A 25,989-nucleotide genomic window follows, 5' to 3' on the forward strand; every position below is an offset into this window, starting at 1 on the left:
CCAGCCTTCCGGGCAGGGCCGTGGAGAGTTGGACGTAGGCCAGGTGTGAGGAGGACAGGTGTGTTTGGGGTGGCAGCTGGCTCCCCTCCTGTCTGACCTATGCTGGCCAGGGCTCTTCCACCAGCACCTTGCCGCTGCTGCCACAAGGGAAGGGCCCGGGACCCGGTCCCGCTCTTCCGGAATTGTAGGTTCACCTCAAGTCTGAGGCCAAAACCCCAGGGGTCAGTGGGACGCCGGTCGCCTTTGACCTCTTGGTCAAGCTGGCTTTGCAGTGACCCGTGAGTACGCCCAAGTGCAATTGTGTCCCGGAGGGCAGAGCTAGGGCTGGCATCCTACTATGTGCCCAGTCTCCTTCTCTTCCCTGCGGGTTCCACCATCCTCCCCATCCCAAAGGCATGGTTAGGGATGCGGTTAGTTGGGCTGCATCCCCAGGGCGGCCCAAGGGGACCGCTTTCTGGTTTGTCAGGAAGGCAGGCTAGTAGAAGGACCCTGCCGAGTCCCGTCTGCCAAGGACAGGGTCCGGCAGGTGGGCCAGAGCTGGCCCAAAGCGGCCGAGATGCTGAAGGGCCATGTGCGGAGCGCTCTTGGCGTTTTTTCCTCCGCAGAGGGCGGAGGGAGTGGACATGGGGGAAGGGCAGGTGGGCATTTCTGGAGCAATACTGCCATCAAGAGGAACCCGCTTGGCAATCGAGCACCGGTCCCTGTGCTCGCCTGGGGAGGAGTGGCTTGGGACTGCCCTGGGGGAGCAGGCAGGACTAGGACCGGTGCCCGGACGGATCCGAGGTCTCTGGAGGCCCGAGGGAAGCAGGGTCCGCCGCCAGTTCGCGCCCTGGAAGCCCCAGACACAGGCGCCAGGTCTAGCTGGACAGCCGGGACGCCTGGCGGTTGCCGTACAGGAAGCCAAGGCCCGGGAGGCTGGTGGCGGCCATGATCTGGGCGGGACTAGCGGAGGCCTCCGCCAAGGAGCCTGGGCTCGGGGCCGTGGGCAGTTTGCCTGGTGCCCGTTTCCGTGGGAGCACCCGGGGTGACGGCCTAGTTGGGTCCTCGGCCCCGGGCGGCTCCCTCGGCCGCACTGCACGCCAGTGAGGAGGGGCCACTGCCAGAGCTGAGTTCCGTGGCCAGTGGCGCCGGTGCCCGCCGGGACTGGCCGGCGCCGGGGTGTTGCTCCTTGCGGCCTAGGGAGGAAGGTGGGCCGCGGGGCATCCTGCGGGGCCCGTACCCAGACGCTTCCAGGCGAGGTGGACGCCAAGGCGAGGCCAGGCCCGGCCCGGCCCCCCTCAGACACCAGGCATCCGCCTCGTTGAGACCTGCGACCCTGTCTTGTGGTGTCCATGCCCCCAAGTTGTCTTGGAGGCCGGCCATTCCCGGTGGTGCTCATTTCAGCCTGGGGGCCTTCCGGGGACCCCGGTTGTCTTTGGGGGTGCGCAGGCCCTTGGCCTGTGATCAGAGGCGCACCGACCGATGGGTTCGGTGGCAAAGCTTGCGTAATGGAGTCTCTCTGGGCATCAGCCGAGGGGGACCGCTGCTTTCCTAGGCCTGCTGGAGTCCCAGGAGGAAGGACCCGTCGGACTCTGCCTGCCTGGGGACAGCCTGCTCAGCGCTAGAAGGGTCTGCTGCTGAGGCAGCATCCCTGTGCCTCTCCTCCAGTGGGTCCCTGAGGTAGAATCGGGGCAGGTCCAACGGGACGTGCAGGGAGGAGGCTCGGAAGATGCATCTTTCGCAGGACCCGGTCTGGTACAGCAGCGGACGGGGCCATTCCCCGAGGCTTTCTGGCATTTCCCAGAGTGTCCAGGAGTCCCCAAGAGAACGGGGACTCGCGTCCAATGGATGGAGATCAGCACTATGTCGCTGAATTCAGGAGTAGAAAAGGAACACCGAGGACCCTTCTGAGGTGACAGGTGGAATGTCCAGGTTTCTTTTTTTGTTTGTTTGTTTTTTTTTAATACTCAGAAAAAAGGTATAAGGAGGTGATGGGCCTCTTCGGCCCGAAACCTGAAAAGCACAGGACCCAAGCAGAAAAAGTCCTGAGTGTTCATGGTCCTCCGTTCCACCTGAATCCAGCTAGAGAGCGAGCCAGGTGGATCCGTGTGCCCCTCCACGGCCTTGTGCAGAGACACTGTCATGCAAAGAGAAATCCAACTTCCACCTCAACGCACAGTTAAGGTTGAGCGCGGTCCAGCGTTCCCAAGAGGAACGGGATGACATTCAAGTGGGACTTGCCTCACCTTGGCTAGGGGGACCGCGAAAGCAGGCCCCTGGGTTGGTGTTGCTGGTGGTGGTAGAAGCGGAGGGCGTGGCCGGGTTCTTGAGTTCTGGGGCATTTCTCTTGCCGCCTCTCGGCCTATCTGCGCCATGTCTCACACGTTCAGTTGCATCTCTTAGCGTTTTAAAGGCACACGTGGGCAAGACGTCCCGGGCAGTACGAGAAAATCAATGACGTTGAGACAGAGAGAGCAGGAGAGGAAGCAGGCCCCAGTAGAAGTGGGCGAGAGAGCGCTGGGCGCGAACCTGGCACGAGAGAGAGAGTGATTATGGGATTGAGAGAGACAGAGAGAGCGAGAGACAGAGAGAGAGAGAGAGAGAGAGAGAGAGAGAGAGAGAGAGAGAGAAAGAAGAAAGTGTGTCGTGGAAAATCCCTAGGGAAAGTCCGTGGGGGTCAAAGAGTCCGGAAAGGGCCAGGGAGGTAGCAGCTTGGCATAGTGTGTCCCTAGTGATTTGTCTGTCTTGGGAAGAGCATTCAATGTCACTGTGTTCCTGCAGCAGACGTCAGGCCTCTGCCCACGCCTTGACTGCTTGACGAGGTGAACATCGGGTTTCCGTCACAGAATAGGTTTGGGGAGGAAGATCGGTACACTTGGGGCTGGGCCATCTACCGCCCCTCCATGGCACCCACGAGCCCTCAACGGCATGCACGCCTCTGTGGGATTTCTACGTCCAGCCTTCCGGGCAGGGCCGTGGAGAGTTGGACGTAGGCCAGGTGTGAGGAGGACAGGTGTGTTTGGGGTGGCAGCTGGCTCCCCTCCTGTCTGACCTATGCTGGCCAGGGCTCTTCCACCAGCACCTTGCCGCTGCTGCCACAAGGGAAGGGCCCGGGACCCGGTCCCGCTCTTCCGGAATTGTAGGTTCACCTCAAGTCTGAGGCCAAAACCCCAGGGGTCAGTGGGACGCCGGTCGCCTTTGACCTCTTGGTCAAGCTGGCTTTGCAGTGACCCGTGAGTACGCCCAAGTGCAATTGTGTCCCGGAGGGCAGAGCTAGGGCTGGCATCCTACTATGTGCCCAGTCTCCTTCTCTTCCCTGCGGGTTCCACCATCCTCCCCATCCCAAAGGCATGGTTAGGGATGCGGTTAGTTGGGCTGCATCCCCAGGGCGGCCCAAGGGGACCGCTTTCTGGTTTGTCAGGAAGGCAGGCTAGTAGAAGGACCCTGCCGAGTCCCGTCTGCCAAGGACAGGGTCCGGCAGGTGGGCCAGAGCTGGCCCAAAGCGGCCGAGATGCTGAAGGGCCATGTGCGGAGCGCTCTTGGCGTTTTTTCCTCCGCAGAGGGCGGAGGGAGTGGACATGGGGGAAGGGCAGGTGGGCATTTCTGGAGCAATACTGCCATCAAGAGGAACCCGCTTGGCAATCGAGCACCGGTCCCTGTGCTCGCCTGGGGAGGAGTGGCTTGGGACTGCCCTGGGGGAGCAGGCAGGACTAGGACCGGTGCCCGGACGGATCCGAGGTCTCTGGAGGCCCGAGGGAAGCAGGGTCCGCCGCCAGTTCGCGCCCTGGAAGCCCCAGACACAGGCGCCAGGTCTAGCTGGACAGCCGGGACGCCTGGCGGTTGCCGTACAGGAAGCCAAGGCCCGGGAGGCTGGTGGCGGCCATGATCTGGGCGGGACTAGCGGAGGCCTCCGCCAAGGAGCCTGGGCTCGGGGCCGTGGGCAGTTTGCCTGGTGCCCGTTTCCGTGGGAGCACCCGGGGTGACGGCCTAGTTGGGTCCTCGGCCCCGGGCGGCTCCCTCGGCCGCACTGCACGCCAGTGAGGAGGGGCCACTGCCAGAGCTGAGTTCCGTGGCCAGTGGCGCCGGTGCCCGCCGGGACTGGCCGGCGCCGGGGTGTTGCTCCTTGCGGCCTAGGGAGGAAGGTGGGCCGCGGGGCATCCTGCGGGGCCCGTACCCAGACGCTTCCAGGCGAGGTGGACGCCAAGGCGAGGCCAGGCCCGGCCCGGCCCCCCTCAGACACCAGGCATCCGCCTCGTTGAGACCTGCGACCCTGTCTTGTGGTGTCCATGCCCCCAAGTTGTCTTGGAGGCCGGCCATTCCCGGTGGTGCTCATTTCAGCCTGGGGGCCTTCCGGGGACCCCGGTTGTCTTTGGGGGTGCGCAGGCCCTTGGCCTGTGATCAGAGGCGCACCGACCGATGGGTTCGGTGGCAAAGCTTGCGTAATGGAGTCTCTCTGGGCATCAGCCGAGGGGGACCGCTGCTTTCCTAGGCCTGCTGGAGTCCCAGGAGGAAGGACCCGTCGGACTCTGCCTGCCTGGGGACAGCCTGCTCAGCGCTAGAAGGGTCTGCTGCTGAGGCAGCATCCCTGTGCCTCTCCTCCAGTGGGTCCCTGAGGTAGAATCGGGGCAGGTCCAACGGGACGTGCAGGGAGGAGGCTCGGAAGATGCATCTTTCGCAGGACCCGGTCTGGTACAGCAGCGGACGGGGCCATTCCCCGAGGCTTTCTGGCATTTCCCAGAGTGTCCAGGAGTCCCCAAGAGAACGGGGACTCGCGTCCAATGGATGGAGATCAGCACTATGTCGCTGAATTCAGGAGTAGAAAAGGAACACCGAGGACCCTTCTGAGGTGACAGGTGGAATGTCCAGGTTTCTTTTTTTTTTTTTTTTTTAATACTCAGAAAAAAGGAATAACGAGGTGATGGGCCTCTTAGGCCCGAAACCTGAAAAGCACAGGACCCAAGCAGAAAAAGTCCTGAGTGTTCATGGTCCTCCGTTCCACCTGAATCCAGCTAGAGAGCGAGCCAGGTGGATCCGTGTGCCCCTCCACGGCCTTGTGCAGAGACACTGTCATGCAAAGAGAAATCCAACTTCCACCTCAACGCACAGTTAAGGTTGAGCGCGGTCCAGCGTTCCCAAGAGGAACGGGATGACATTCAAGTGGGACTTGCCTCACCTTGGCTAGGGGGACCGCGAAAGCAGGCCCCTGGGTTGGTGTTGCTGGTGGTGGTAGAAGCGGAGGGCGTGGCCGGGTTCTTGAGTTCTGGGGCATTTCTCTTGCCGCCTCTCGGCCTATCTGCGCCATGTCTCACACGTTCAGTTGCATCTCTTAGCGTTTTAAAGGCACACGTGGGCAAGACGTCCCGGGCAGTACGAGAAAATCAATGACGTTGAGACAGAGAGAGCAGGAGAGGAAGCAGGCCCCAGTAGAAGTGGGCGAGAGAGCGCTGGGCGCGAACCTGGCACGAGAGAGAGAGTGATTATGGGATTGAGAGAGACAGAGAGAGCGAGAGACAGAGAGAGAGAGAGAGAGAGAGAGAGAGAGAGAGAAGAAAGTGTGTCGTGGAAAATCCCTAGGGAAAGTCCGTGGGGGTCAAAGAGTCTGGAAAGGGCCAGGGAGGTAGCAGCTTGGCATAGTGTGTCCCTAGTGATTTGTCTGTCTTGGGAAGAGCATTCAATGTCACTGTGTTCCTGCAGCAGACGTCAGGCCTCTGCCCACGCCTTGACTGCTTGACGAGGTGAACATCGGGTTTCCGTCACAGAATAGGTTTGGGGAGGAAGATCGGTACACTTGGGGCTGGGCCATCTACCGCCCCTCCATGGCACCCACGAGCCCTCAACGGCATGCACGCCTCTGTGGGATTTCTACGTCCAGCCTTCCGGGCAGGGCCGTGGAGAGTTGGACGTAGGCCAGGTGTGAGGAGGACAGGTGTGTTTGGGGTGGCAGCTGGCTCCCCTCCTGTCTGACCTATGCTGGCCAGGGCTCTTCCACCAGCACCTTGCCGCTGCTGCCACAAGGGAAGGGCCCGGGACCCGGTCCCGCTCTTCCGGAATTGTAGGTTCACCTCAAGTCTGAGGCCAAAACCCCAGGGGTCAGTGGGACGCCGGTCGCCTTTGACCTCTTGGTCAAGCTGGCTTTGCAGTGACCCGTGAGTACGCCCAAGTGCAATTGTGTCCCGGAGGGCAGAGCTAGGGCTGGCATCCTACTATGTGCCCAGTCTCCTTCTCTTCCCTGCGGGTTCCACCATCCTCCCCATCCCAAAGGCATGGTTAGGGATGCGGTTAGTTGGGCTGCATCCCCAGGGCGGCCCAAGGGGACCGCTTTCTGGTTTGTCAGGAAGGCAGGCTAGTAGAAGGACCCTGCCGAGTCCCGTCTGCCAAGGACAGGGTCCGGCAGGTGGGCCAGAGCTGGCCCAAAGCGGCCGAGATGCTGAAGGGCCATGTGCGGAGCGCTCTTGGCGTTTTTTCCTCCGCAGAGGGCGGAGGGAGTGGACATGGGGGAAGGGCAGGTGGGCATTTCTGGAGCAATACTGCCATCAAGAGGAACCCGCTTGGCAATCGAGCACCGGTCCCTGTGCTCGCCTGGGGAGGAGTGGCTTGGGACTGCCCTGGGGGAGCAGGCAGGACTAGGACCGGTGCCCGGACGGATCCGAGGTCTCTGGAGGCCCGAGGGAAGCAGGGTCCGCCGCCAGTTCGCGCCCTGGAAGCCCCAGACACAGGCGCCAGGTCTAGCTGGACAGCCGGGACGCCTGGCGGTTGCCGTACAGGAAGCCAAGGCCCGGGAGGCTGGTGGCGGCCATGATCTGGGCGGGACTAGCGGAGGCCTCCGCCAAGGAGCCTGGGCTCGGGGCCGTGGGCAGTTTGCCTGGTGCCCGTTTCCGTGGGAGCACCCGGGGTGACGGCCTAGTTGGGTCCTCGGCCCCGGGCGGCTCCCTCGGCCGCACTGCACGCCAGTGAGGAGGGGCCACTGCCAGAGCTGAGTTCCGTGGCCAGTGGCGCCGGTGCCCGCCGGGACTGGCCGGCGCCGGGGTGTTGCTCCTTGCGGCCTAGGGAGGAAGGTGGGCCGCGGGGCATCCTGCGGGGCCCGTACCCAGACGCTTCCAGGCGAGGTGGACGCCAAGGCGAGGCCAGGCCCGGCCCGGCCCCCCTCAGACACCAGGCATCCGCCTCGTTGAGACCTGCGACCCTGTCTTGTGGTGTCCATGCCCCCAAGTTGTCTTGGAGGCCGGCCATTCCCGGTGGTGCTCATTTCAGCCTGGGGGCCTTCCGGGGACCCCGGTTGTCTTTGGGGGTGCGCAGGCCCTTGGCCTGTGATCAGAGGCGCACCGACCGATGGGTTCGGTGGCAAAGCTTGCGTAATGGAGTCTCTCTGGGCATCAGCCGAGGGGGACCGCTGCTTTCCTAGGCCTGCTGGAGTCCCAGGAGGAAGGACCCGTCGGACTCTGCCTGCCTGGGGACAGCCTGCTCAGCGCTAGAAGGGTCTGCTGCTGAGGCAGCATCCCTGTGCCTCTCCTCCAGTGGGTCCCTGAGGTAGAATCGGGGCAGGTCCAACGGGACGTGCAGGGAGGAGGCTCGGAAGATGCATCTTTCGCAGGACCCGGTCTGGTACAGCAGCGGACGGGGCCATTCCCCGAGGCTTTCTGGCATTTCCCAGAGTGTCCAGGAGTCCCCAAGAGAACGGGGACTCGCGTCCAATGGATGGAGATCAGCACTATGTCGCTGAATTCAGGAGTAGAAAAGGAACACCGAGGACCCTTCTGAGGTGACAGGTGGAATGTCCAGGTTTCTTTTTTTGTTTGTTTGTTTTTTTTTAATACTCAGAAAAAAGGTATAAGGAGGTGATGGGCCTCTTCGGCCCGAAACCTGAAAAGCACAGGACCCAAGCAGAAAAAGTCCTGAGTGTTCATGGTCCTCCGTTCCACCTGAATCCAGCTAGAGAGCGAGCCAGGTGGATCCGTGTGCCCCTCCACGGCCTTGTGCAGAGACACTGTCATGCAAAGAGAAATCCAACTTCCACCTCAACGCACAGTTAAGGTTGAGCGCGGTCCAGCGTTCCCAAGAGGAACGGGATGACATTCAAGTGGGACTTGCCTCACCTTGGCTAGGGGGACCGCGAAAGCAGGCCCCTGGGTTGGTGTTGCTGGTGGTGGTAGAAGCGGAGGGCGTGGCCGGGTTCTTGAGTTCTGGGGCATTTCTCTTGCCGCCTCTCGGCCTATCTGCGCCATGTCTCACACGTTCAGTTGCATCTCTTAGCGTTTTAAAGGCACACGTGGGCAAGACGTCCCGGGCAGTACGAGAAAATCAATGACGTTGAGACAGAGAGAGCAGGAGAGGAAGCAGGCCCCAGTAGAAGTGGGCGAGAGAGCGCTGGGCGCGAACCTGGCACGAGAGAGAGAGTGATTATGGGATTGAGAGAGACAGAGAGAGCGAGAGACAGAGAGAGAGAGAGAGAGAGAGAGAGAGAGAGAGAGAGAGAGAGAAAGAAGAAAGTGTGTCGTGGAAAATCCCTAGGGAAAGTCCGTGGGGGTCAAAGAGTCCGGAAAGGGCCAGGGAGGTAGCAGCTTGGCATAGTGTGTCCCTAGTGATTTGTCTGTCTTGGGAAGAGCATTCAATGTCACTGTGTTCCTGCAGCAGACGTCAGGCCTCTGCCCACGCCTTGACTGCTTGACGAGGTGAACATCGGGTTTCCGTCACAGAATAGGTTTGGGGAGGAAGATCGGTACACTTGGGGCTGGGCCATCTACCGCCCCTCCATGGCACCCACGAGCCCTCAACGGCATGCACGCCTCTGTGGGATTTCTACGTCCAGCCTTCCGGGCAGGGCCGTGGAGAGTTGGACGTAGGCCAGGTGTGAGGAGGACAGGTGTGTTTGGGGTGGCAGCTGGCTCCCCTCCTGTCTGACCTATGCTGGCCAGGGCTCTTCCACCAGCACCTTGCCGCTGCTGCCACAAGGGAAGGGCCCGGGACCCGGTCCCGCTCTTCCGGAATTGTAGGTTCACCTCAAGTCTGAGGCCAAAACCCCAGGGGTCAGTGGGACGCCGGTCGCCTTTGACCTCTTGGTCAAGCTGGCTTTGCAGTGACCCGTGAGTACGCCCAAGTGCAATTGTGTCCCGGAGGGCAGAGCTAGGGCTGGCATCCTACTATGTGCCCAGTCTCCTTCTCTTCCCTGCGGGTTCCACCATCCTCCCCATCCCAAAGGCATGGTTAGGGATGCGGTTAGTTGGGCTGCATCCCCAGGGCGGCCCAAGGGGACCGCTTTCTGGTTTGTCAGGAAGGCAGGCTAGTAGAAGGACCCTGCCGAGTCCCGTCTGCCAAGGACAGGGTCCGGCAGGTGGGCCAGAGCTGGCCCAAAGCGGCCGAGATGCTGAAGGGCCATGTGCGGAGCGCTCTTGGCGTTTTTTCCTCCGCAGAGGGCGGAGGGAGTGGACATGGGGGAAGGGCAGGTGGGCATTTCTGGAGCAATACTGCCATCAAGAGGAACCCGCTTGGCAATCGAGCACCGGTCCCTGTGCTCGCCTGGGGAGGAGTGGCTTGGGACTGCCCTGGGGGAGCAGGCAGGACTAGGACCGGTGCCCGGACGGATCCGAGGTCTCTGGAGGCCCGAGGGAAGCAGGGTCCGCCGCCAGTTCGCGCCCTGGAAGCCCCAGACACAGGCGCCAGGTCTAGCTGGACAGCCGGGACGCCTGGCGGTTGCCGTACAGGAAGCCAAGGCCCGGGAGGCTGGTGGCGGCCATGATCTGGGCGGGACTAGCGGAGGCCTCCGCCAAGGAGCCTGGGCTCGGGGCCGTGGGCAGTTTGCCTGGTGCCCGTTTCCGTGGGAGCACCCGGGGTGACGGCCTAGTTGGGTCCTCGGCCCCGGGCGGCTCCCTCGGCCGCACTGCACGCCAGTGAGGAGGGGCCACTGCCAGAGCTGAGTTCCGTGGCCAGTGGCGCCGGTGCCCGCCGGGACTGGCCGGCGCCGGGGTGTTGCTCCTTGCGGCCTAGGGAGGAAGGTGGGCCGCGGGGCATCCTGCGGGGCCCGTACCCAGACGCTTCCAGGCGAGGTGGACGCCAAGGCGAGGCCAGGCCCGGCCCGGCCCCCCTCAGACACCAGGCATCCGCCTCGTTGAGACCTGCGACCCTGTCTTGTGGTGTCCATGCCCCCAAGTTGTCTTGGAGGCCGGCCATTCCCGGTGGTGCTCATTTCAGCCTGGGGGCCTTCCGGGGACCCCGGTTGTCTTTGGGGGTGCGCAGGCCCTTGGCCTGTGATCAGAGGCGCACCGACCGATGGGTTCGGTGGCAAAGCTTGCGTAATGGAGTCTCTCTGGGCATCAGCCGAGGGGGACCGCTGCTTTCCTAGGCCTGCTGGAGTCCCAGGAGGAAGGACCCGTCGGACTCTGCCTGCCTGGGGACAGCCTGCTCAGCGCTAGAAGGGTCTGCTGCTGAGGCAGCATCCCTGTGCCTCTCCTCCAGTGGGTCCCTGAGGTAGAATCGGGGCAGGTCCAACGGGACGTGCAGGGAGGAGGCTCGGAAGATGCATCTTTCGCAGGACCCGGTCTGGTACAGCAGCGGACGGGGCCATTCCCCGAGGCTTTCTGGCATTTCCCAGAGTGTCCAGGAGTCCCCAAGAGAACGGGGACTCGCGTCCAATGGATGGAGATCAGCACTATGTCGCTGAATTCAGGAGTAGAAAAGGAACACCGAGGACCCTTCTGAGGTGACAGGTGGAATGTCCAGGTTTCTTTTTTTTTTTTTTTTTTTTTTTTTTTAATACTCAGAAAAAAGGTATAAGGAGGTGATGGGCCTCTTAGGCCCGAAACCCGAAAAGCACAGGACCCAAGCAGAAAAAGTCCTGAGTGTTCATGGTCCTCCGTTCCACCTGAATCCAGCTAGAGAGCGAGCCAGGTGGATCCGTGTGCCCCTCCACGGCCTTGTGCAGAGACACTGTCATGCAAAGAGAAATCCAACTTCCACCTCAACGCACAGTTAAGGTTGAGCGCGGTCCAGCGTTCCCAAGAGGAACGGGATGACATTCAAGTGGGACTTGCCTCACCTTGGCTAGGGGGACCGCGAAAGCAGGCCCCTGGGTTGGTGTTGCTGGTGGTGGTAGAAGCGGAGGGCGTGGCCGGGTTCTTGAGTTCCGGGGCATTTCTCTTGCCGCCTCTCGGCCTATCTGCGCCATGTCTCACACGTTCAGTTGCATCTCTTAGCGTTTTAAAGGCACACGTGGGCAAGACGTCCCGGGCAGTACGAGAAAATCAATGACGTTGAGACAGAGAGAGCAGGAGAGGAAGCAGGCCCCAGTAGAAGTGGGCGAGAGAGCGCTGGGCGCGAACCTGGCACGAGAGAGAGAGTGATTATGGGATTGAGAGAGACAGAGAGAGCGAGAGACAGAGAGAGAGAGAGAGAGAGAGAGAGAGAGAGAGAGAGAAAGAAGAAAGTGTGTCGTGGAAAATCCCTAGGGAAAGTCCGTGGGGGTCAAAGAGTCCGGAAAGGGCCAGGGAGGTAGCAGCTTGGCATAGTGTGTCCCTAGTGATTTGTCTGTCTTGGGAAGAGCATTCAATGTCACTGTGTTCCTGCAGCAGACGTCAGGCCTCTGCCCACGCCTTGACTGCTTGACGAGGTGAACATCGGGTTTCCGTCACAGAATAGGTTTGGGGAGGAAGATCGGTACACTTGGGGCTGGGCCATCTACCGCCCCTCCATGGCACCCACGAGCCCTCAACGGCATGCACGCCTCTGTGGGATTTCTACGTCCAGCCTTCCGGGCAGGGCCGTGGAGAGTTGGATGTAGGCCAGGTGTGAGGAGGACAGGTGTGTTTGGGGTGGCAGCTGGCTCCCCTCCTGTCTGACCTATGCTGGCCAGGGCTCTTCCACCAGCACCTTGCCGCTGCTGCCACAAGGGAAGGGCCCGGGACCCGGTCCCGCTCTTCCGGAATTGTAGGTTCACCTCAAGTCTGAGGCCAAAACCCCAGGGGTCAGTGGGACGCCGGTCGCCTTTGACCTCTTGGTCAAGCTGGCTTTGCAGTGACCCGTGAGTACGCCCAAGTGCAATTGTGTCCCGGAGGGCAGAGCTAGGGCTGGCATCCTACTATGTGCCCAGTCTCCTTCTCTTCCCTGCGGGTTCCACCATCCTCCCCATCCCAAAGGCATGGTTAGGGATGCGGTTAGTTGGGCTGCATCCCCAGGGCGGCCCAAGGGGACCGCTTTCTGGTTTGTCAGGAAGGCAGGCTAGTAGAAGGACCCTGCCGAGTCCCGTCTGCCAAGGACAGGGTCCGGCAGGTGGGCCAGAGCTGGCCCAAAGCGGCCGAGATGCTGAAGGGCCATGTGCGGAGCGCTCTTGGCGTTTTTTCCTCCGCAGAGGGCGGAGGGAGTGGACATGGGGGAAGGGCAGGTGGGCATTTCTGGAGCAATACTGCCATCAAGAGGAACCCGCTTGGCAATCGAGCACCGGTCCCTGTGCTCGCCTGGGGAGGAGTGGCTTGGGACTGCCCTGGGGGAGCAGGCAGGACTAGGACCGGTGCCCGGATGGATCCGAGGTCTCTGGAGGCCCGAGGGAAGCAGGGTCCGCCGCCAGTTCGCGCCCTGGAAGCCCCAGACACAGGCGCCAGGTCTAGCTGGACAGCCGGGACGCCTGGCGGTTGCCGTACAGGAAGCCAAGGCCCGGGAGGCTGGTGGCGGCCATGATCTGGGCGGGACTAGCGGAGGCCTCCGCCAAGGAGCCTGGGCTCGGGGCCGTGGGCAGTTTGCCTGGTGCCCGTTTCCGTGGGAGCACCCGGGGTGACGGCCTAGTTGGGTCCTCGGCCCCGGGCGGCTCCCTCGGCCGCACTGCACGCCAGTGAGGAGGGGCCACTGCCAGAGCTGAGTTCCGTGGCCAGTGGCGCCGGTGCCCGCCGGGACTGGCCGGCGCCGGGGTGTTGCTCCTTGCGGCCTAGGGAGGAAGGTGGGCCGCGGGGCATCCTGCGGGGCCCGTACCCAGACGCTTCCAGGCGAGGTGGACGCCAAGGCGAGGCCAGGCCCGGCCCGGCCCCCCTCAGACACCAGGCATCCGCCTCGTTGAGACCTGCGACCCTGTCTTGTGGTGTCCATGCCCCCAAGTTGTCTTGGAGGCCGGCCATTCCCGGTGGTGCTCATTTCAGCCTGGGGGCCTTCCGGGGACCCCGGTTGTCTTTGGGGGTGCGCAGGCCCTTGGCCTGTGATCAGAGGCGCACCGACCGATGGGTTCGGTGGCAAAGCTTGCGTAATGGAGTCTCTCTGGGCATCAGCCGAGGGGGACCGCTGCTTTCCTAGGCCTGCTGGAGTCCCAGGAGGAAGGACCCGTCGGACTCTGCCTGCCTGGGGACAGCCTGCTCAGCGCTAGAAGGGTCTGCTGCTGAGGCAGCATCCCTGTGCCTCTCCTCCAGTGGGTCCCTGAGGTAGAATCGGGGCAGGTCCAACGGGACGTGCAGGGAGGAGGCTCGGAAGATGCATCTTTCGCAGGACCCGGTCTGGTACAGCAGCGGACGGGGCCATTCCCCGAGGCTTTCTGGCATTTCCCAGAGTGTCCAGGAGTCCCCAAGAGAACGGGGACTCGCGTCCAATGGATGGAGATCAGCACTATGTCGCTGAATTCAGGAGTAGAAAAGGAACACCGAGGACCCTTCTGAGGTGACAGGTGGAATGTCCAGGTTTCTTTTTTTTTTTTTTTTTTTTTTTTAATACTCAGAAAAAAGGTATAACGAGGTGATGGGCCTCTTAGGCCCGAAACCTGAAAAGCACAGGACCCAAGCAGAAAAAGTCCTGAGTGTTCATGGTCCTCCGTTCCACCTGAATCCAGCTAGAGAGCGAGCCAGGTGGATCCGTGTGCCCCTCCACGGCCTTGTGCAGAGACACTGTCATGCAAAGAGAAATCCAACTTCCACCTCAACGCACAGTTAAGGTTGAGCGCGGTCCAGCGTTCCCAAGAGGAACGGGATGACATTCAAGTGGGACTTGCCTCACCTTGGCTAGGGGGACCGCGAAAGCAGGCCCCTGGGTTGGTGTTGCTGGTGGTGGTAGAAGCGGAGGGCGTGGCCGGGTTCTTGAGTTCTGGGGCATTTCTCTTGCCGCCTCTCGGCCTATCTGCGCCATGTCTCACACGTTCAGTTGCATCTCTTAGCGTTTTAAAGGCACACGTGGGCAAGACGTCCCGGGCAGTACGAGAAAATCAATGACGTTGAGACAGAGAGAGCAGGAGAGGAAGCAGGCCCCAGTAGAAGTGGGCGAGAGAGCGCTGGGCGCGAACCTGGCACGAGAGAGAGAGTGATTATGGGATTGAGAGAGACAGAGAGAGCGAGAGACAGAGAGAGAGAGAGAGAGAGAGAGAGAGAGAAGAAAGTGTGTCGTGGAAAATCCCTAGGGAAAGTCCGTGGGGGTCAAAGAGTCCGGAAAGGGCCAGGGAGGTAGCAGCTTGGCATAGTGTGTCCCTAGTGATTTGTCTGTCTTGGGAAGAGCATTCAATGTCACTGTGTTCCTGCAGCAGACGTCAGGCCTCTGCCCACGCCTTGACTGCTTGACGAGGTGAACATCGGGTTTCCGTCACAGAATAGGTTTGGGGAGGAAGATCGGTACACTTGGGGCTGGGCCATCTACCGCCCCTCCATGGCACCCACGAGCCCTCAACGGCATGCACGCCTCTGTGGGATTTCTACGTCCAGCCTTCCGGGCAGGGCCGTGGAGAGTTGGACGTAGGCCAGGTGTGAGGAGGACAGGTGTGTTTGGGGTGGCAGCTGGCTCCCCTCCTGTCTGACCTATGCTGGCCAGGGCTCTTCCACCAGCACCTTGCCGCTGCTGCCACAAGGGAAGGGCCCGGGACCCGGTCCCGCTCTTCCGGAATTGTAGGTTCACCTCAAGTCTGAGGCCAAAACCCCAGGGGTCAGTGGGACGCCGGTCGCCTTTGACCTCTTGGTCAAGCTGGCTTTGCAGTGACCCGTGAGTACGCCCAAGTGCAATTGTGTCCCGGAGGGCAGAGCTAGGGCTGGCATCCTACTATGTGCCCAGTCTCCTTCTCTTCCCTGCGGGTTCCACCATCCTCCCCATCCCAAAGGCATGGTTAGGGATGCGGTTAGTTGGGCTGCATCCCCAGGGCGGCCCAAGGGGACCGCTTTCTGGTTTGTCAGGAAGGCAGGCTAGTAGAAGGACCCTGCCGAGTCCCGTCTGCCAAGGACAGGGTCCGGCAGGTGGGCCAGAGCTGGCCCAAAGCGGCCGAGATGCTGAAGGGCCATGTGCGGAGCGCTCTTGGCGTTTTTTCCTCCGCAGAGGGCGGAGGGAGTGGACATGGGGGAAGGGCAGGTGGGCATTTCTGGAGCAATACTGCCATCAAGAGGAACCCGCTTGGCAATCGAGCACCGGTCCCTGTGCTCGCCTGGGGAGGAGTGGCTTGGGACTGCCCTGGGGGAGCAGGCAGGACTAGGACCGGTGCCCGGACGGATCCGAGGTCTCTGGAGGCCCGAGGGAAGCAGGGTCCGCCGCCAGTTCGCGCCCTGGAAGCCCCAGACACAGGCGCCAGGTCTAGCTGGACAGCCGGGACGCCTGGCGGTTGCCGTACAGGAAGCCAAGGCCCGGGAGGCTGGTGGCGGCCATGATCTGGGCGGGACTAGCGGAGGCCTCCGCCAAGGAGCCTGGGCTCGGGGCCGTGGGCAGTTTGCCTGGTGCCCGTTTCCGTGGGAGCACCCGGGGTGACGGCCTAGTTGGGTCCTCGGCCCCGGGCGGCTCCCTCGGCCGCACTGCACGCCAGTGAGGAGGGGCCACTGCCAGAGCTGAGTTCCGTGGCCAGTGGCGCCGGTGCCCGCCGGGACTGGCCGGCGCCGGGGTGTTGCTCCTTGCGGCCTAGGGAGGAAGGTGGGCCGCGGGGCATCCTGCGGGGCCCGTACCCAGACGCTTCCAGGCGAGGTGGACGCCAAGGCGAGGCCAGGCCCGGCCCGGCCCCCCTCAGACACCAGGCATCCGCCTCGTTGAGACCTGCGACCCTGTCTTGTGGTGTCCATGCCCCCAAGTTGTCTTGGAGGCCGGCCATTCCCGGTGGTGCTCATTTCAGCCTGGGGGCCTTCCGGGGACCCCGGTTGTCTTTGGGGGTGCGCAGGCCCTTGGCCTGTGATCAGAGGCGCACCGACCGATGGGTTCGGTGGCAAAGCTTGCGTAATGGAGTCTCTCTGGGCATCAGCCGAGGGGGACCGCTGCTTTCCTAGGCCTGCTGGAGTCCCAGGAGGAAGGACCCGTCGGACTCTGCCTGCCTGGGGACAGCCTGCTCAGCGCTAGAAGGGTCTGCTGCTGAGGCAGCATCCCTGTGCCTCTCCTCCAGTGGGTCCCTGAGGTAGAATCGGGGCAGGTCCAACGGGACGTGCAGGGAGGAGGCTCGGAAGATGCATCTTTCGCAGGACCCGGTCTGGTACAGCAGCGGACGGGGCCATTCCCCGAGGCTTTCTGGCATTTCCCAGAGTGTCCAGGAGTCCCCAAGAGAACGGGGACTCGCGTCCAATGGATGGAGATCAGCACTATGTCGCTGAATTCAGGAGTAGAAAAGGAACACCGAGGACCCTTCTGAGGTGACAGGTGGAATGTCCAGGTTTCTTTTTTTTTTTTTTTTTTAATACTCAGAAAAAAGGTATAAGGAGGTGATGGGCCTCTTAGGCCCGAAACCCGAGAAGCACAGGACCCAAGCAGAAAAAGTCCTGAGTGTTCATGGTCCTCCGTTCCACCTGAATCCAGCTAGAGAGCGAGCCAGGTGGATCCGTGTGCCCCTCCACGGCCTTGTGCAGAGACACTGTCATGCAAAGAGAAATCCAACTTCCACCTCAACGCACAGTTAAGGTTGAGCGCGGTCCAGCGTTCCCAAGAGGAACGGGATGACATTCAAGTGGGACTTGCCTCACCTTGGCTAGGGGGACCGCGAAAGCAGGCCCCTGGGTTGGTGTTGCTGGTGGTGGTAGAAGCGGAGGGCGTGGCCGGGTTCTTGAGTTCCGGGGCATTTCTCTTGCCGCCTCTCGGCCTATCTGCGCCATGTCTCACACGTTCAGTTGCATCTCTTAGCGTTTTAAAGGCACACGTGGGCAAGACGTCCCGGGCAGTACGAGAAAATCAATGACGTTGAGACAGAGAGAGCAGGAGAGGAAGCAGGCCCCAGTAGAAGTGGGCGAGAGAGCGCTGGGCGCGAACCTGGCACGAGAGAGAGAGTGATTATGGGATTGAGAGAGACAGAGAGAGCGAGAGACAGAGAGAGAGAGAGAGAGAGAGAGAGAGAGAGAGAGAGAAAGAAGAAAGTGTGTCGTGGAAAATCCCTAGGGAAAGTCCGTGGGGGTCAAAGAGTCCGGAAAGGGCCAGGGAGGTAGCAGCTTGGCATAGTGTGTCCCTAGTGATTTGTCTGTCTTGGGAAGAGCATTCAATGTCACTGTGTTCCTGCAGCAGACGTCAGGCCTCTGCCCACGCCTTGACTGCTTGACGAGGTGAACATCGGGTTTCCGTCACAGAATAGGTTTGGGGAGGAAGATCGGTACACTTGGGGCTGGGCCATCTACCGCCCCTCCATGGCACCCACGAGCCCTCAACGGCATGCACGCCTCTGTGGGATTTCTACGTCCAGCCTTCCGGGCAGGGCCGTGGAGAGTTGGACGTAGGCCAGGTGTGAGGAGGACAGGTGTGTTTGGGGTGGCAGCTGGCTCCCCTCCTGTCTGACCTATGCTGGCCAGGGCTCTTCCACCAGCACCTTGCCGCTGCTGCCACAAGGGAAGGGCCCGGGACCCGGTCCCGCTCTTCCGGAATTGTAGGTTCACCTCAAGTCTGAGGCCAAAACCCCAGGGGTCAGTGGGACGCCGGTCGCCTTTGACCTCTTGGTCAAGCTGGCTTTGCAGTGACCCGTGAGTACGCCCAAGTGCAATTGTGTCCCGGAGGGCAGAGCTAGGGCTGGCATCCTACTATGTGCCCAGTCTCCTTCTCTTCCCTGCGGGTTCCACCATCCTCCCCATCCCAAAGGCATGGTTAGGGATGCGGTTAGTTGGGCTGCATCCCCAGGGCGGCCCAAGGGGACCGCTTTCTGGTTTGTCAGGAAGGCAGGCTAGTAGAAGGACCCTGCCGAGTCCCGTCTGCCAAGGACAGGGTCCGGCAGGTGGGCCAGAGCTGGCCCAAAGCGGCCGAGATGCTGAAGGGCCATGTGCGGAGCGCTCTTGGCGTTTTTTCCTCCGCAGAGGGCGGAGGGAGTGGACATGGGGGAAGGGCAGGTGGGCATTTCTGGAGCAATACTGCCATCAAGAGGAACCCGCTTGGCAATCGAGCACCGGTCCCTGTGCTCGCCTGGGGAGGAGTGGCTTGGGACTGCCCTGGGGGAGCAGGCAGGACTAGGACCGGTGCCCGGACGGATCCGAGGTCTCTGGAGGCCCGAGGGAAGCAGGGTCCGCCGCCAGTTCGCGCCCTGGAAGCCCCAGACACAGGCGCCAGGTCTAGCTGGACAGCCGGGACGCCTGGCGGTTGCCGTACAGGAAGCCAAGGCCCGGGAGGCTGGTGGCGGCCATGATCTGGGCGGGACTAGCGGAGGCCTCCGCCAAGGAGCCTGGGCTCGGGGCCGTGGGCAGTTTGCCTGGTGCCCGTTTCCGTGGGAGCACCCGGGGTGACGGCCTAGTTGGGTCCTCGGCCCCGGGCGGCTCCCTCGGCCGCACTGCACGCCAGTGAGGAGGGGCCACTGCCAGAGCTGAGTTCCGTGGCCAGTGGCGCCGGTGCCCGCCGGGACTGGCCGGCGCCGGGGTGTTGCTCCTTGCGGCCTAGGGAGGAAGGTGGGCCGCGGGGCATCCTGCGGGGCCCGTACCCAGACGCTTCCAGGCGAGGTGGACGCCAAGGCGAGGCCAGGCCCGGCCCGGCCCCCCTCAGACACCAGGCATCCGCCTCGTTGAGACCTGCGACCCTGTCTTGTGGTGTCCATGCCCCCAAGTTGTCTTGGAGGCCGGCCATTCCCGGTGGTGCTCATTTCAGCCTGGGGGCCTTCCGGGGACCCCGGTTGTCTTTGGGGGTGCGCAGGCCCTTGGCCTGTGATCAGAGGCGCACCGACCGATGGGTTCGGTGGCAAAGCTTGCGTAATGGAGTCTCTCTGGGCATCAGCCGAGGGGGACCGCTGCTTTCCTAGGCCTGCTGGAGTCCCAGGAGGAAGGACCCGTCGGACTCTGCCTGCCTGGGGACAGCCTGCTCAGCGCTAGAAGGGTCTGCTGCTGAGGCAGCATCCCTGTGCCTCTCCTCCAGTGGGTCCCTGAGGTAGAATCGGGGCAGGTCCAACGGGACGTGCAGGGAGGAGGCTCGGAAGATGCATCTTTCGCAGGACCCGGTCTGGTACAGCAGCGGACGGGGCCATTCCCCGAGGCTTTCTGGCATTTCCCAGAGTGTCCAGGAGTCCCCAAGAGAACGGGGACTCGCGTCCAATGGATGGAGATCAGCACTATGTCGCTGAATTCAGGAGTAGAAAAGGAACACCGAGGACCCTTCTGAGGTGACAGGTGGAATGTCCAGGTTTCTTTTTTTTTTTTTTTTTTTTTTTTTAATACTCAGAAAAAAGGTATAAGGAGGTGATGGGCCTCTTAGGCCCGAAACCTGAAAAGCACAGGACCCAAGCAGAAAAAGTCCTGAGTGTTCATGGTCCTCCGTTCCACCTGAATCCAGCTAGAGAGCGAGCCAGGTGGATCCGTGTGCCCCTCCACGGCCTTGTGCAGAGACACTGTCATGCAAAGAGAAATCCAACTTCCACCTCAACGCACAGTTAAGGTTGAGCGCGGTCCAGCGTTCCCAAGAGGAACGGGATGACATTCAAGTGGGACTTGCCTCACCTTGGCTAGGGGGACCGCGAAAGCAGGCCCCTGGGTTGGTGTTGCTGGTGGTGGTAGAAGCGGAGGGCGTGGCCGGGTTCTTGAGTTCTGGGGCATTTCTCTTGCCGCCTCTCGGCCTATCTGCGCCATGTCTCACACGTTCAGTTGCATCTCTTAGCGTTTTAAAGGCACACGTGGGCAAGACGTCCCGGGCAGTACGAGAAAATCAATGACGTTGAGACAGAGAGAGCAGGAGAGGAAGCAGGCCCCAGTAGAAGTGGGCGAGAGAGCGCTGGGCGCGAACCTGGCACGAGAGAGAGAGTGATTATGGGATTGAGAGAGACAGAGAGAGCGAGAGACAGAGAGAGAGAGAGAGAGAGAGAGAGAGAGAGAGAGAGAGAAAGAAGAAAGTGTGTCGTGGAAAATCCCTAGGGAAAGTCCGTGGGGGTCAAAGAGTCCGGAAAGGGCCAGGGAGGTAGCAGCTTGGCATAGTGTGTCCCTAGTGATTTGTCTGTCTTGGGAAGAGCATTCAATGTCACTGTGTTCCTGCAGCAGACGTCAGGCCTCTGCCCACGCCTTGACTGCTTGACGAGGTGAACATCGGGTTTCCGTCACAGAATAGGTTTGGGGAGGAAGATCGGTACACTTGGGGCTGGGCCATCTACCGCCCCTCCATGGCACCCACGAGCCCTCAACGGCATGCACGCCTCTGTGGGATTTCTACGTCCAGCCTTCCGGGCAGGGCCGTGGAGAGTTGGACGTAGGCCAGGTGTGAGGAGGACAGGTGTGTTTGGGGTGGCAGCTGGCTCCCCTCCTGTCTGACCTATGCTGGCCAGGGCTCTTCCACCAGCACCTTGCCGCTGCTGCCACAAGGGAAGGGCCCGGGACCCGGTCCCGCTCTTCCGGAATTGTAGGTTCACCTCAAGTCTGAGGCCAAAACCCCAGGGGTCAGTGGGACGCCGGTCGCCTTTGACCTCTTGGTCAAGCTGGCTTTGCAGTGACCCGTGAGTACGCCCAAGTGCAATTGTGTCCCGGAGGGCAGAGCTAGGGCTGGCATCCTACTATGTGCCCAGTCTCCTTCTCTTCCCTGCGGGTTCCACCATCCTCCCCATCCCAAAGGCATGGTTAGGGATGCGGTTAGTTGGGCTGCATCCCCAGGGCGGCCCAAGGGGACCGCTTTCTGGTTTGTCAGGAAGGCAGGCTAGTAGAAGGACCCTGCCGAGTCCCGTCTGCCAAGGACAGGGTCCGGCAGGTGGGCCAGAGCTGGCCCAAAGCGGCCGAGATGCTGAAGGGCCATGTGCGGAGCGCTCTTGGCGTTTTTTCCTCCGCAGAGGGCGGAGGGAGTGGACATGGGGGAAGGGCAGGTGGGCATTTCTGGAGCAATACTGCCATCAAGAGGAACCCGCTTGGCAATCGAGCACCGGTCCCTGTGCTCGCCTGGGGAGGAGTGGCTTGGGACTGCCCTGGGGGAGCAGGCAGGACTAGGACCGGTGCCCGGACGGATCCGAGGTCTCTGGAGGCCCGAGGGAAGCAGGGTCCGCCGCCAGTTCGCGCCCTGGAAGCCCCAGACACAGGCGCCAGGTCTAGCTGGACAGCCGGGACGCCTGGCGGTTGCGGTACAGGAAGCCAAGGCCCGGGAGGCTGGTGGCGGCCATGATCTGGGCGGGACTAGCGGAGGCCTCCGCCAAGGAGCCTGGGCTCGGGGCCGTGGGCAGTTTGCCTGGTGCCCGTTTCCGTGGGAGCACCCGGGGTGACGGCCTAGTTGGGTCCTCGGCCCCGGGCGGCTCCCTCGGCCGCACTGCACGCCAGTGAGGAGGGGCCACTGCCAGAGCTGAGTTCCGTGGCCAGTGGCGCCGGTGCCCGCCGGGACTGGCCGGCGCCGGGGTGTTGCTCCTTGCGGCCTAGGGAGGAAGGTGGGCCGCGGGGCATCCTGCGGGGCCCGTACCCAGACGCTTCCAGGCGAGGTGGACGCCAAGGCGAGGCCAGGCCCGGCCCGGCCCCCCTCAGACACCAGGCATCCGCCTCGTTGAGACCTGCGACCCTGTCTTGTGGTGTCCATGCCCCCAAGTTGTCTTGGAGGCCGGCCATTCCCAGTGGTGCTCATTTCAGCCTGGGGGCCTTCCGGGGACCCCGGTTGTCTTTGGGGGTGCGCAGGCCCTTGGCCTGTGATCAGAGGCGCACCGACCGATGGGTTCGGTGGCAAAGCTTGCGTAATGGAGTCTCTCTGGGCATCAGCCGAGGGGGACCGCTGCTTTCCTAGGCCTGCTGGAGTCCCAGGAGGAAGGACCCGTCGGACTCTGCCTGCCTGGGGACAGCCTGCTCAGCGCTAGAAGGGTCTGCTGCTGAGGCAGCATCCCTGTGCCTCTCCTCCAGTGGGTCCCTGAGGTAGAATCGGGGCAGGTCCAACGGGACGTGCAGGGAGGAGGCTCGGAAGATGCATCTTTCGCAGGACCCGGTCTGGTACAGCAGCGGACGGGGCCATTCCCCGAGGCTTTCTGGCATTTCCCAGAGTGTCCAGGAGTCCCCAAGAGAACGGGGACTCGCGTCCAATGGATGGAGATCAGCACTATGTCGCTGAATTCAGGAGTAGAAAAGGAACACCGAGGATCTTTCTGAGGTGACAGGTGGAATGTCCAGGTTTCTTTTTTTTTTTAATACTCAGAAAAAAGGTATAAGGAGGTGATGGGCCTCTTAGGCCCGAAACCTGAAAAGCACAGGACCCAAGCAGAAAAAGTCCTGAGTGTTCATGGTCCTCCGTTCCACCTGAATCCAGCTAGAGAGCGAGCCAGGTGGATCCGTGTGCCCCTCCACGGCCTTGTGCAGAGACACTGTCATGCAAAGAGAAATCCAACTTCCACCTCAACGCACAGTTAAGGTTGAGCGCGGTCCAGCGTTCCCAAGAGGAACGGGATGACATTCAAGTGGGACTTGCCTCACCTTGGCTAGGGGGACCGCGAAAGCAGGCCCCTGGGTTGGTGTTGCTGGTGGTGGTAGAAGCGGAGGGCGTGGCCGGGTTCTTGAGTTCTGGGGCATTTCTCTTGCCGCCTCTCGGCCTATCTGCGCCATGTCTCACACGTTCAGTTGCATCTCTTAGCGTTTTAAAGGCACACGTGGGCAAGACGTCCCGGGCAGTACGAGAAAATCAATGACGTTGAGACAGAGAGAGCAGGAGAGGAAGCAGGCCCCAGTAGAAGTGGGCGAGAGAGCGCTGGGCGCGAACCTGGCACGAGAGAGAGAGTGATTATGGGATTGAGAGAGACAGAGAGAGCGAGAGACAGAGAGAGAGAGAGAGAGAGAGAGAGAGAGAGAGAGAAAGAAGAAAGTGTGTCGTGGAAAATCCCTAGGGAAAGTCCGTGGGGGTCAAAGAGTCCGGAAAGGGCCAGGGAGGTAGCAGCTTGGCATAGTGTGTCCCTAGTGATTTGTCTGTCTTGGGAAGAGCATTCAATGTCACTGTGTTCCTGCAGCAGACGTCAGGCCTCTGCCCACGCCTTGACTGCTTGACGAGGTGAACATCGGGTTTCCGTCACAGAATAGGTTTGGGGAGGAAGATCGGTACACTTGGGGCTGGGCCATCTACCGCCCCTCCATGGCACCCACGAGCCCTCAACGGCATGCACGCCTCTGTGGGATTTCTACGTCCAGCCTTCCGGGCAGGGCCGTGGAGAGTTGGACGTAGGCCAGGTGTGAGGAGGACAGGTGTGTTTGGGGTGGCAGCTGGCTCCCCTCCTGTCTGACCTATGCTGGCCAGGGCTCTTCCACCAGCACCTTGCCGCTGCTGCCACAAGGGAAGGGCCCGGGACCCGGTCCCGCTCTTCCGGAATTGTAGGTTCACCTCAAGTCTGAGGCCAAAACCCCAGGGGTCAGTGGGACGCCGGTCGCCTTTGACCTCTTGGTCAAGCTGGCTTTGCAGTGACCCGTGAGTACGCCCAAGTGCAATTGTGTCCCGGAGGGCAGAGCTAGGGCTGGCATCCTACTATGTGCCCAGTCTCCTTCTCTTCCCTGCGGGTTCCACCATCCTCCCCATCCCAAAGGCATGGTTAGGGATGCGGTTAGTTGGGCTGCATCCCCAGGGCGGCCCAAGGGGACCGCTTTCTGGTTTGTCAGGAAGGCAGGCTAGTAGAAGGACCCTGCCGAGTCCCGTCTGCCAAGGACAGGGTCCGGCAGGTGGGCCAGAGCTGGCCCAAAGCGGCCGAGATGCTGAAGGGCCATGTGCGGAGCGCTCTTGGCGTTTTTTCCTCCGCAGAGGGCGGAGGGAGTGGACATGGGGGAAGGGCAGGTGGGCATTTCTGGAGCAATACTGCCATCAAGAGGAACCCGCTTGGCAATCGAGCACCGGTCCCTGTGCTCGCCTGGGGAGGAGTGGCTTGGGACTGCCCTGGGGGAGCAGGCAGGACTAGGACCGGTGCCCGGACGGATCCGAGGTCTCTGGAGGCCCGAGGGAAGCAGGGTCCGCCGCCAGTTCGGCCCCTGGAAGCCCCAGACACAGGCGCCAGGTCTAGCTGGACAGCCGGGACGCCTGGCGGTTGCCGTACAGGAAGCCAAGGCCCGGGAGGCTGGTGGCGGCCATGATCTGGGCGGGACTAGCGGAGGCCTCCGCCAAGGAGCCTGGGCTCGGGGCCGTGGGCAGTTTGCCTGGTGCCCGTTTCCGTGGGAGCACCCGGGGTGACGGCCTAGTTGGGTCCTCGGCCCCGGGCGGCTCCCTCGGCCGCACTGCACGCCAGTGAGGAGGGGCCACTGCCAGAGCTGAGTTCCGTGGCCAGTGGCGCCGGTGCCCGCCGGGACTGGCCGGCGCCGGGGTGTTGCTCCTTGCGGCCTAGGGAGGAAGGTGGGCCGCGGGGCATCCTGCGGGGCCCGTACCCAGACGCTTCCAGGCGAGGTGGACGCCAAGGCGAGGCCAGGCCCGGCCCGGCCCCCCTCAGACACCAGGCATCCGCCTCGTTGAGACCTGCGACCCTGTCTTGTGGTGTCCATGCCCCCAAGTTGTCTTGGAGGCCGGCCATTCCCGGTGGTGCTCATTTCAGCCTGGGGGCCTTCCGGGGACCCCGGTTGTCTTTGGGGGTGCGCAGGCCCTTGGCCTGTGATCAGAGGCGCACCGACCGATGGGTTCGGTGGCAAAGCTTGCGTAATGGAGTCTCTCTGGGCATCAGCCGAGGGGGACCGCTGCTTTCCTAGGCCTGCTGGAGTCCCAGGAGGAAGGACCCGTCGGACTCTGCCTGCCTGGGGACAGCCTGCTCAGCGCTAGAAGGGTCTGCTGCTGAGGCAGCATCCCTGTGCCTCTCCTCCAGTGGGTCCCTGAGGTAGAATCGGGGCAGGTCCAACGGGACGTGCAGGGAGGAGGCTCGGAAGATGCATCTTTCGCAGGACCCGGTCTGGTACAGCAGCGGACGGGGCCATTCCCCGAGGCTTTCTGGCATTTCCCAGAGTGTCCAGGAGTCCCCAAGAGAACGGGGACTCGCGTCCAATGGATGGAGATCAGCACTATGTCGCTGAATTCAGGAGTAGAAAAGGAACACCGAGGACCCTTCTGAGGTGACAGGTGGAATGTCCAGGTTTCTTTTTTTGTTTGTTTTTTTTTTTTTAATACTCAGAAAAAAGGTATAACGAGGTGATGGGCCTCTTCGGCCCGAAACCTGAAAAGCACAGGACCCAAGCAGAAAAAGTCCTGAGTGTTCATGGTCCTCCGTTCCACCTGAATCCAGCTAGAGAGCGAGCCAGGTGGATCCGTGTGCCCCTCCACGGCCTTGTGCAGAGACACTGTCATGCAAAGAGAAATCCAACTTCCACCTCAACGCACAGTTAAGGTTGAGCGCGGTCCAGCGTTCCCAAGAGGAACGGGATGACATTCAAGTGGGACTTGCCTCACCTTGGCTAGGGGGACCGCGAAAGCAGGCCCCTGGGTTGATGTTGCTGGTGGTGGTAGAAGCGGAGGGCGTGGCCGGGTTCTTGAGTTCTGGGGCATTTCTCTTGCCGCCTCTCGGCCTATCTGCGCCATGTCTCACACGTTCAGTTGCATCTCTTAGCGTTTTAAAGGCACACGTGGGCAAGACGTCCCGGGCAGTACGAGAAAATCAATGACGTTGAGACAGAGAGAGCAGGAGAGGAAGCAGGCCCCAGTAGAAGTGGGCGAGAGAGCGCTGGGCGCGAACCTGGCACGAGAGAGAGAGTGATTATGGGATTGAGAGAGACAGAGAGAGCGAGAGACAGAGAGAGAGAGAGAGAGAGAGAGAGAGAGAGAGAA

The sequence above is a fragment of the Macaca fascicularis genome, chromosome X (assembly GCF_037993035.2).
Source record: "Macaca fascicularis isolate 582-1 chromosome X, T2T-MFA8v1.1".
Classification (NCBI taxonomy): Eukaryota; Metazoa; Chordata; class Mammalia; order Primates; family Cercopithecidae; genus Macaca; species Macaca fascicularis.